This window comes from Nanorana parkeri, unplaced genomic scaffold (genome assembly GCF_000935625.1).
Source record: "Nanorana parkeri isolate BGI_ZX_2015 unplaced genomic scaffold, ASM93562v1 scaffold2104, whole genome shotgun sequence".
Taxonomy (NCBI): domain Eukaryota; kingdom Metazoa; phylum Chordata; class Amphibia; order Anura; family Dicroglossidae; genus Nanorana; species Nanorana parkeri.
The window spans coordinates 105,076-117,260 of NW_017308372.1; positions in this window are offsets into that span (position 1 = coordinate 105,076).

Genomic DNA, 12,185 nt, shown 5'->3' on the forward strand with positions numbered 1-12,185 from the left:
CACTGGCCTACTGGATTTTGGGCAGTGTTAGGGTCTGGGGCAGCTTCAGTTGGTCAGGCCTGGGTCCAGCAATGATATGTCTCCAAAAAATGAGGTCAGCTGCCTCCCTGAATATACTGAATGATCAGGTTTATCAGTCAATGCATTTTTTCTTCCCTGATGGCACAATGGGCATATTCCAAGATGACAATGCCAGGATTCATCGGGCTCACATTGTGAAAGAGTGGTCCAGGGCAGTGGCGTCACAAGGGGGGTGCGGGAGGTGTGGCCCGCACCCAGGTGACACCATTGCAGGGGTGACACCAAAATGACTGACAGTCATTTTGGTGTCACCCCCTCTAAAAAGTCAGGCACTCTGTCATGGACCGAGAGCCAGACAGTGTCAGGAGGGAGGAGGGGACCAGGCGGCATACCTCATCCCGCCGGGTGAACGTCCCCTCCTCTCTCAACCCCATTGAGAAACTCTGGTCATGTGCGGGAGAAGAAGTGACACAGCGGTCAGACTCTCCCATCACCACTACAAGATCTTGGTGAAAAATGAATGCAACACAAGAATGGGCATTTACTCCCTACAAAGGTTCTGGTTTAGGTATTTGGTGTCAGTCTTCGTTTACTGCTGGATTTCCGTTGTAAATGTGTCCATCTGCTCACATTGGACCCAGCCACTCAACGGCCATTTAGAAGATATTGATAAGATGGAACAAGTCACGAGATGGGCAACAAAAACGGTGAAGAGTCTACTCACGTTAGACTCAGCCATTCAAAAGCCATTTAATGACACACAGCTCAAAAGACTTACTTACAAAAAGATATGGATAAGACCAGGGCCGGATTTACCCCCCCTGCCGCCCCATGGCCAGGTTCCACAATACGCCCCCCAGCCCGCGCCGCCAACCCCCCCCTCCCCATCAATTGAGAATATCAACCAGATGGCAGGACGGGGGGCGGGCGTATTGTGGAACCTGGCCTTGGGGCGGGGCTAGTTTCAATTTTTTGTTACTGTTTCTTTATTTTTATCACTTTTTAATTTTGTATTCAATTATTTTATTTTTTTTAAATGTTTTTTTTTAAATTTTTAATCAATTTAATTTTTTTTGATTTTTATTTATCTTTTACGCCACCCGGCTTCCCGATTAGCAGGGAAGCCGTCCCAATGCTTCTCGTCACTAAGTGACGAAGGAGCATGAAGCCGGCTTACTGGCCAATCAGAGAGCCGAGCACCGCGTCATTACACCGCGCCTGGCTTCCGGACTGGTCAGGAAGCCGGCTGCATGGTGTGTGGTCACAAGTGACGAGGGAGCATGGAGCCGGCTTCCCAGCCAATCAGGAAGCAGGCCAGCGTGTAATGACTCGCTGCCAGGCTTCCTGATACCAGAAGTATTGGGCTAGGCATCGGAGCATTTCGCACATCTCTTGTGTTGTGTGCCGTTAAGTGGCCGGTGAGTGGCTAGGGCTCACGTGTGTAGACTTTTGACCAATTTTGTTGCCCATCCCTGGATTTGCTTTGTCTTATCAATATGTAGGCAGTTGCCAGTGACAGTGCAGCCTAGCTGGATGCAGGATGAAGTGGGTTAACAAGTGTATATAACTACTTCCAGCCGTTTTTTATATGTTTATGTGTAAATATGTTCAGAACTGTTTAGTCTCTATTATTGTCTCCAGCACCATTTTGGAGAAGCCGGGTGTCCTGATAGGACAGGAATTCTCGATTTGGTCGGCCATTTTGAGGTGGTTATCTTATATAGGAAGCCCCACCACGTTTTTTTGGGCGGAACACGTGTGGATGTAGACAGGGACAGGTACCCCGCTTGTGGGGGAGAGTTAGGAGAGTTCAGGGAAAGTGTTCCGGCCTGTGAGGGATAGTTCAGGGTTCCTACGGAGTCCTGCATCGGCAGTCCTGGTCGGATGAAAGACTCCCAGTTGCTTATAGCCAAACCGGTGTCCCCGCTGAGAGTGCGGGAAGAGTGTGCCAGACTCCTATCTCCCTGTACGGAACGAATACCGCTGCTTCCGGGTAGAGTGTTCTCAGCCTTTACAGATACGCCTTGTGTGCTTGAGTTTAGACGGTGGCAGTCAGTGGGAAGTGCTGATAGTGCTAACGAATACTACTACCGTTCATATCAGAAGTGACTGTACTGTCTACCTGTGTAGGGTTGCCACCTTTTCTTCATGTGAAACCCGAACACTCTAGCGACACACGAACATTTTTTTGGGAGAATGAGACATGGCTTAGTCATATGTAAATAGTGCCACTCATTCATATGTAAATATCACAGTTGAGGCTATTTTCAGTGGGGGGGCCAGTAGCCCCTATCTTAATTTTGGTTGCCCCTGCCTGCTTGATATCTTGTGTCCGGGTTTCTGCTGCCATGAAACCCGAACACAGCATTCAAAACCAAGAATTACCTGAACAAAGTTGCAGGTCTTTGAAGGCCACACCTTTGATCCGTTACTTGCGGCAGTACTACAACCTGTTAGGCCCCCAGCCGCAACAGACCGCCTCGGGGACAACCACCAACTGACCGCATACACTCCAAATATCAATAGATGGATAGAGGACCCATACCAGGACAGGTCCCCAAACCTTAACCACCAGCACCTATTATTTGATGGCCTCCAAAGACCCCAACCGCATAACTACCCAGACTAGCCAAAAATCCTTAGGCGGGCGGGAGGGAAGTTCACTCCACCTCAGACAATCTCCAACTCCTGCTGAGAAGACCCTCCTCCTCAGACCACCGTTCAAGCCCCACCTCACCTTTCCACCTGTCCAATCAGGTAAGTGACCATGTCCCCAAGACCGAACCCTCGTTAACCCCTTTTAGCTTGTCTCCCCTATACACCTTGTCATGTATGCCCTGCGCTTATTTTTTTAGCTTCGGGCCTTCCTTTATGTGTGATTCCCTCTGTGAAGCCGCTACACCCTAAGCCCGCTTACAAATATCTTCTCATATGTAACTTTCTCTGTGTGCCCTTACATGTAGACCTTCACCATTTTTGTTGCCCATCTCTGAAATTGTCCTTGCTTATCAATATCTTATCTTAAGTGACTCTCTTGTGTTGTGTGCCGTTAAATGCCCATTGAATGGCTGGGTCCTGTTTCTGGGCTCACCCCATCTTCTCCATATCTTCTTGTAAGTAACTTTTTTGAGCTGTGTGGCGTTAAATGGATGTGTGTAATGACGCGCTGCCCGGCTTCCTGATACAGGAAGTACTCGTGCTAGGCATCGGAGCATTTGGGTGACTATGAGTACTCGCCCAAATACTCGGTATCGGCACCGATATCGATACTAGTATCAGTATAGGTGCATCCCTAGATTTACTGACACCAGAACCTTCATAGGGAGTATAGTCAGGTCAGGTATTATTATCATTATTTTTTTTTTTAAGCATGTCAAATTTTTATTATGCATAATTAAAATAAAATATTACACTACAATCAAACATAGGTATGCCACAAAGACTATATATCAGTGCGCAGACTGAAATCCAGACATGTCAAACAAATTACTACCATGAAGTGAAACTGAATAACTAAATCTATACCATTTGGCTACCTTCCGCCGGATTGTTTCGCCTCAAATATGTGCCATATAAACAACAATTAACAGACCCCATAACCATGTGGGTCAGAACTGTGGGTAGAAGACCACCGTGATCCATTAGTGGTAAACGTGGGTGCAACGGGAGTAGCACCCACGTTAGTGGGGGAGAGTGATGGTGGGAACCTCGATTGGGGGTAGCATGTCAGGGGTCAAAGGACATCCAGGGGGCCTAGGGAACCCGTTAGTTTGGCCTCGAGGTACCAGTTGGACAGCTTAAAAATGGACATCAGATCTTGCAGCTGTTGTAGCGAAAACTCCGCTGCAACATAGGATGTCCAAGTAGCAAAAAACGTTTTAGTACGAGCTTGATTAAACTTAGTGTCCAACTTGTCCAATAAAAGTATCTGGGGTTCGGTAGGTGTCGATTTAGTCCCGAATTAGAATGTGGGGATGTGGCGGGGACGGAGCTGCGGGAAACACCGCTAGTCCATCCGGCGCCGGAACCGGAAGTCATTATTATCATTATTATAGAGGATTTATATGGCGCCAACAGTTTGCGCAGCGCTGTACGATATAAGGCAGACATTACAATCACAATACAATTCAAGACAAGCTGGTAAGGAGGGCCCTGCCCCTGAGGGCTTACAATCTAATAGGGAGGGCCCTGCCCCTGAGGGCTTACAATCTAATAGGGAGTGCCCTGCCCCTGAGGGCTTTCAATCTAATAGGGAGGGTCCTGCCCCTGAGAGCTTTCAATCTAATAGGGAGGGTCCTGCCCCTGAGGGCTTACAATCTAATAGGGAGGGTCCTGCCCCTGAGAGCTTACAATCTAATAGGGAGGGCCTACAATCTAATAGGGAGGGCCCTGTCCCTTAGGGCTTACAATCTAATAGGGAGGGCCCTGCCCCTGAGGGCTTACAATCTAATAGGGAGGGCCTACAATCTAATAGAGAGGGCCCTGCCCCTGAGGGCCTACAATCTAATAGGAGGGCCCTTCCCCTGAGGGCTTACAATCTAATAGGGAGGGCCTACAATCTAATAGGGAGGGCCCTGTCCCTTAGGGCTTACAATCTAATAGGGAGGGCCCTGCCCCTGAGGGCTTACAATCTAATAGGGAGGGCTTACAATCTAATAGGGAGTGTCCTGCCCCTGAGGGCTTACAATCTAAAAGAGAGGTAGAGATTTTAGTGCTTCCTCTGACAATTCAGTTCATCTCTACTGCAGAGTGTTTAGTTAGCATTTTAGCTGCCCCCCCCCACCCATCACCTTGTCACTGTATATTTTTCCCCCGGCCATGTCACATCGGGCTTCATGCGGTCAATAGGACCTGTCTTCATTTTCCGCCAGCTGTCACTCAGAATCCATCTTGAATAATCCAATTTTACATCTTCCTTTTTTTGACAGTAGCCGGCTGATTTGTGGGTTGAGGACTCCCAGGCCTGTATATAGATCAGTCCTGGGTTCATTTTGATAACCTTCATCAGTATAAATACACACAGTGTCAGAGGTCCGGCCCTCGAGCGGGACGTGTTCCTCCGAAGTTGCACCGCGCCAGGAATGCGAGTTTCGTACTTTGTGGCTATAAAAGGATTCCGAGGGGCCGTTCTGGTCAGGGATTACGCCCTTTATGTCGCAGAACGTCTCCATTCCAAACGCTTATTACCCTACAGCGGGTCTCCCGGGCGTAATTAAGGATTCATCGCAGACTATATGTGCTGGAAAATCCCTCCGCAGCGTGAACCTTCTTCTCTAACTTTGGAAGGACGAACGTTAAAACTTAAAGTGAATTTCTACTTATTCACCCGAAATGGGTTCACATCTAGTTTATTTTTGTGACATGTTCCCAATCACAGAGCTGAACATAAAAAAATGTGAATCTTTTGTAGCCCCCCTCACCTTCTGTGATGTGGCTACTAGACATTTAGTGGTAGCCGGGGGCTGTAGTCGGCCTGGCTGGATTTGCAGTGGCAATTATGTGGTTAATCCCAGGTGTCTAGCCTTGCCTGTACCCCCCTGGGCGGAGTGTGACTCTGTCATATTGTGGGACAGCCAATGGGAGGCACTGTAATGTATGTACAGTACAGCAGCCAATCACTAGGCTTCTTTTAGCCAGTGGTGCATGCTGGGATAGGGTACATTGAGTTTTGGGTTTCTAAAGCTGGGTTTGGGTTCCAAAACCCCCCAAAACCCCCCAAACACGTTACCTGGCTCACAGCTGCTGCTGATGGGACTGAGGCACAGATCTTCTGTCTTCTAGCTGAATACGGAATTCCCCTTTAACTGTCAGTAGGTTGGAGATGAAGCATTGTGAGGCTCGGCATCCAGAACATCAACCTCCAGGATGCCGGGAGCTGACTGTTGCCGAAGCAGCTGTGCCACCCCCGGGCGTAGATACATATTTGAACAGCTGAAATCTTCAGGATCCAAATTCCTCCTGGCATGAAATTTTAGGCCTCAGCTACAGACATTAACAATGCAAACTCCAAATGGGATTCCTTCTGTCATCATGTTATACAAGTATACCGGAGGACCCGTAAATCGACAGCGGCCGAAAATCGACAGTCTTGTGTGAAGAAACCAATGAGGCATTTCCAATAACTGTCTTTCACATTTTCCATTCCTAAGGACTCTGATATGAAGGGGGGAATGTGGACTCTGATGTTAAGGGGGGGGGGGGCTTCTAATGTAAAAGAGGACTCTGATGTGAAGGGGGAAATCGGATGTGAAGGAGATTCCTAAAGTGAAGGGGGGCACCAAGATCACTTGTACAAAACAAGCGGCGGCTTCCCCGCTGTACATTTAGCTCGGCTTACCCAAAGCCGGGCTAAATGTAGAAAACAACTACCGGCCGGCACCCGGAACTGCATGTCCCGGACATCGGGAGATAGGAATTCCACACCCCTGCTGCCCCTCTACTCCCTGCTGCCCCTCTACTCCCTGCTGCCCCTCTACCCCCTGCTCCTGCTGCCCCTCTACCCCCTGCTGCCCCTCTACTCCCTGCTGCCCCGAGGCCGGGCCTTGGTTGGCCTTTTGGGAAATCTGGCCCTGCCCAAACCCCTCCGTGCATATAAGAATGATTTTAATGGCTCCGCCCACTGATAAGCCCCCCTCTTCTTGGACACGCATTTGGAAGCGAAGGCACAAAACACAGCGAGTGACTACAGGAAACGATACACGCTGCAATTAAATAACGGCAGATCAGATCCTCCTGACACCCAATGAAATCTCCTGCACGTGGAAATGTTTAGCTCTCGGTCAAATCCTTTCCCGCAGGCAGCAGCTATAACGGAGGCGAGTGCAGACAGCGTCTCCCCACGGAGCGACGAAAGCTGGCTAACTCATTAAGGGGAAGAGTCAACGTTTCAAAGAATCGGCTGAACAGCGGGGGACAGAAAAACACCCCACAGGTACAGCCGGCCGGCCCACGGGGGTCACAGGGGCCGCGGCGTTTCAAATTTACTAATTTGTGTTTCATTAGAAACTGTGTTTTTAGAGGCCAATAAACCGGAAGAACGAGCCGGCTCGCAGCGGATACTTTTTACATTTAGTCGATTCTCTTCTTTGTAACCCAAATTGAAGAGCTTTACCGGCATATACCGACGGTGCCCTGGGAAGACTGGAGGGGCTGGCAGTGGCGGAACTACCGGGGTCGCAGAGGTCGCGACCGGGCCCTGGAGTTCCGCCATTTGGAGGGGGCCCAGGACAGGAGGAAGGGGCCCCTGGTAACCGCTGATTACCAGGATATGTATTATCCCGGTAACCGCTAATGTCAGTGCCGGGACCTCTTCCTCCTGTCCTGGGCCCTACAGGCTTCACGCGGCTCCCCTGACCTTGTTCCGGCCGCAGCGTAAAGTATGATCCAGCCGGCGCAGCAGCCAATGAGTGGAAAGCGGTGTTAGCCCCGCCCCCTCATCACACGGAACGCTGCCGAATAGAGAGCTGCTCCGGACACGAAGGGGGAGATATAGGGAGCTGGGACTATGAAGGTGACATGGGGTCCGGGAGCGGAAAGCTGGGGACGTGAAGGGGGAGATGAGGGAAAGCTGGGGACATGGAAGAGAAGAGTGTTTTTTTTGTCTAAAATTTGTTTTGTTAAAAAATTTTTTTTAATCTAATAGCTTTCTTCTGGGGGAGGGGCTTTTATGGATTCTTGCATCGGGGCCTTGAGGTCACCTGGTAAGCCTCTGGGTGCTGGATTCACCGTGACAGTGAATAATGTTACTGTAGTGCCCCTCTGACCCCCTAAGGCAAGTGGTGAACCCCAAAAGGCAGGGAGGGCTGACATTTCACTCTCAGGGGTGGATCCTTAGCCTGGTTGGGGGATGTGAGCAGTGATTTGGGCGCCAGTCACTTTAACCATTGAAGTCCGCAGTGTTAAAGGAGAACTATCATGTGAGTGATTTTCACTCGCCTCATAATCTGAGCCGACGTGTGACAATGAGACTGTCACAGGTCGGCTCAGTAGATCGGGGAATGAGCGAACACATACCGGCGCTCGCTCACTTCTCGATCATGTCCCTGCAGAGAGCGGTGACTGTCACTCACGGCTCCCTGCAGGGATTCCCCCCCAAACATAATTGTCGGGATCCGCTCCGGCTGCAGCGTCTCTGTATACTGCGAGCTGTAGCTCCCTATATACTGAGCTTAGGGTGACGGGAGGACGCTAGTTTGTGTCCTCCCGTTACCCCAAGGAGAACTATGGGCAAAAACACTGACCCCATAGTTCTCCTTTAAGGCCTATTCCGCTTCTCCAAATGTGGGGGCAGGGGACTTTAAAAAAAAATTATTTGTGTTTTTTAAAATTTCTTTTTTTTTACACTTAACTTTAGTGCTATCATGTAGGGGGACAACAAGCCCCTTATGTGGTAGCACAGATACAGTGACAGGTTCTCTTTATGGAGGTATCAGGGGTCTATTAGACCCCTAATGTCACTTATGGCCCCCATGCACCACACATGTGATTGGGCGGCTCTATAGCAGTCTTCTCCTGGTCAGTGATATCAGCTGCAAGGATCTTAGAAACCTACATTTGCTCAGATTTAACTGCTGTCCAGTTATATCTGATACATGTATTCCATTCACTTCCCACTTCCTGCGTGCTAAATGGGTGCTCGTGCCTGCTATAATCACATGATCAGTCTGATGTCATATGGAATGGGCATCACAAACCTTATTGAGCTCTCTGCAAGACTGCGGTAGTCACAGGCATGACACCAAAGGGAAAATGCATGATGGGATTTGTAATATCCCCATAGCTGGAGCCACCCACCACCTCCCGCCCTGGTGACAGCTCAGCTTAACCCACCACTCCCCTCTTCTCCTGGCCGCCTCAGGTGGTGAATGAGGTAGAGATGACCATGGCCCCAAGCATGCCACCCAAAGGGAAATGTATGACGGGATTTGCAGTTTCACTGCAGCTGGAGGGTACCTACCTACCCCTGCAAGACTGTGGTAGCCATAGGCATGACTCCCAAAGCAAATGTACTGTATATATGTAGCTTCCCTACAGCTATGTACCCACCTACCCCTGCAAGACTGTGGTAGCCATAGGCATGACTCCCAAAGCAAATGTACTGTATATATGTAGCTTCCCTACAGCTATGTACCCACCTACCCCTGCAAGACTGTGGTAGCCATAGGCATGACTCCCAAAGCAAATGTACTGTATATATGTAGCTTCCCTACAGCTATGTACCCACCTACCCCTGCAAGACTGTGGTAGCCATAGACATGACTCCCAAAGCAAATGTACTGTATATATGTAGCTTCCCTACAGCTATGTACCCACCTACCCCTGCAAGACTGTGGTAGCCATAGGCATGACTCCCAAAGGGAAATGTAGTATGGGATTTGTAATTTCCCCATAGCTGGAGGGCACTTACCTACCTACCCCTGCAAGAATGTGGTAGCCACAAACAGGGGCGTCCCCATAATGAGGTAGCCTGAGGTGGTAGCCTCAGATGGCATCTCATTGGGGAAGGGGGCAGCAGGTTTGGTGGAGATGGCAGCACAGCTGATTAACAGCAGCCCCCTGGCTGACAGCTTGGCCACCCACCACTCCCCTCTTCTCCTGGCCGCCTCAGGTGGTGAATGAGGTAGAGATGGCCATGGCCCCAAGCATGACTCCCACAGGCAAATGTATGACGGATTTTGCAGTTTCACCGCAGCGGCGGGTAGTTACCTATCCCTGCAAGACTGTGGTAGTCACAAACAATGGGCGTCCCCATAATGAGGTAGCCTGAGGTGGTAGCCTCAGATGGCATCTCATTGGGAGGGGCAGCAGGTTTGGGGGGAGATGGCAGCATGGCCGACTAACAGCATCCCTCTGGCTGACAGCTTTGCCACCCACCACCTCCCACCTCCCACCTGGCTGACAGCTCGGCTTAACCCACCACTCCCCTCTTCTGCTGGCCGCCTCATGTGGTGAATGAGGTAGGGATGACCATGGCCCCAAGCATGACTCCCACAGGCAAATGTATGACGGGATTTGAAGTTTCACCGCAGCTGGATGGTACCTACCTACCCCTGCAAGACTGTGATAGTCACAGGCATGACACCAAAAGGTAAATGCATGATGGGATTTGTAATTTCCCCACAGCTGGAGGGCACTTACCTACCTACCCCTGCAAGAATGTGGTAGCCACAAACAGGGGCGTCCCCATAATGAGGTAGCCTGAGGTGGTAGCCTCAGATGGCATCTCATTGGGGGGGCAGCAGGTTTGGTGGAGATGGCAGCACAGCTGATTAACAGCAGCCCCCTGGCTGACAGCTCGGCCACCCGCTGCCTCCCGCCTGGCTGACAGCTCGGCTTAAACCACCGCCCCCCTCTTCTGCTGGCCGCCCCAGGTGTTGAATATGGTAGGGAACGCCCTGGCCACAGGCATGACTGTGAAATGTATGATGGAATTTGCAGTTTCACCGCAACTGCAGGGAACCTACCTGCCTACACCCGACACACATATTGCATAATGAATGCCAAACGTGTGCCGGCATGGTTCCCCTTTATGCTTTTCAAAGCTCTTTATGGAAGATCCTCACGCCTGGGCTCGAGTACTCGTGTTTATCATTTGGACGCAGGACTGCGACGGGTTATAACTGCTGATTTCCAGGATAGATTTGGCATACACAATTTATACGCGTTATTGGTCTTATAGGAGTTCCACCGGCGTGGATTTCTTCCCGGGAGCGGCGGAAACGCTCCGGCGTCGTAAAATGGCAAGTTATGATGTGAAGTGACGAAAACCCCCCCCACCCCCCGGAGCCTGGGATCTGGAAGACGGCTGGAGTTGTCCAACGACACGGCTGGGAGCGTTTATAAAAGTAAACAAAATCGCTTTTTCTCATCGCGCGAAATCACGTACACGTGGTCGGGGAAAACACATATATATATATAATGCGCCTGGTGGAAGATAAACGTGACGCAGGAGCTGGACACGGGTGAATATAAACGATGTTACTTCAAACAGCTGAATTTAAACCATATGTGAAGCCAAGCGATGAATTTCTTTTATTTGCCCCGTTCTGCTCTGATAAATATAACATTTAACCACTTCAAGACCAGGTGTTACACCCCCTTCCTGTCCCGGCCATTGTTCAGCGCTGCGATACTTTGACTGACGTTTATTCCGTCACGCATCGCTGCACTGACATTCATTTTATACAATTTTTTGGGGACACAGAGCTTCCTTTTGGTGGTATTTAATCACCACTGCGGGTTTTATTTTTTACTATAATTAGGAAAAATTACTGAAAATTTTGAAAATTCCCCAGTTTATCGGTAAAATATAAAAGTCGGGGTCACGGCGGGTAAATAGACACCAAACATGTCAAGCTTTAAAATTGCGCGCACCCGCGACATCGCAGAAAACTACCATACTCAAAATTGGCCATAGGCGACGCTTTAAAAGCTTTTACCGCTCATCAGTTTAGTGTTATCGGCGATTGATGGCCCTACAATTATTGCTCTCACTGCGACGTTCGCGGCGATATGTAACATGTGCAGCGTAAAGGGCGCAATCGTCTTTTTTGCACGATTAAAGCCTTTTGTTATATCTGTTCAATAAAGTGCAAAAAACAAATTGCCCGTTGATCATGTCGGAAGCTCAGAGCTGTCCTGTGTTCTGTGCACACTTCATCTCATGGAGCCTTATTACCCCTCCGAATCCTTGGACTACAGACTCATTAGTGTTATGGATGCACCGATACCGGTATTTCGGTATCGAGTACCGATATTTTTTTTTTCCGGTTCTCGCCGATACCGAGTACCGGAAGTGCCATTCAGGAAGCCAGGCGGCGTTGTTATGATTCGCCAGCCGGCTTCCCGATAAGCAGGGAAGCCGTCCCAACGCTTCTCGTCACTGTGTGACAAGAAAGCATGGAGCCGGCTTTCTGGCCAATCAGAAAGCCGGGCTCCGTGTAATGACGCGGCCCCGGCTTCCCGATTGGCCAGCTTCCCGACCAATCAGGAAGGCGGGCAGCGAGTGGCAGAGGGGGGTGGGGGCGATGAAAGCCAGTGGAGGCATTGGCAGAAAGGGGTGGGTGATGGAAACTAGAATTGGCAGAGAGGGGCGGGGAATGGAAGCCAGTGGAGGGATTGGCAGAGAGGGGTGGGGGATGGAAACTAGTGTGGGGATTGGCAGA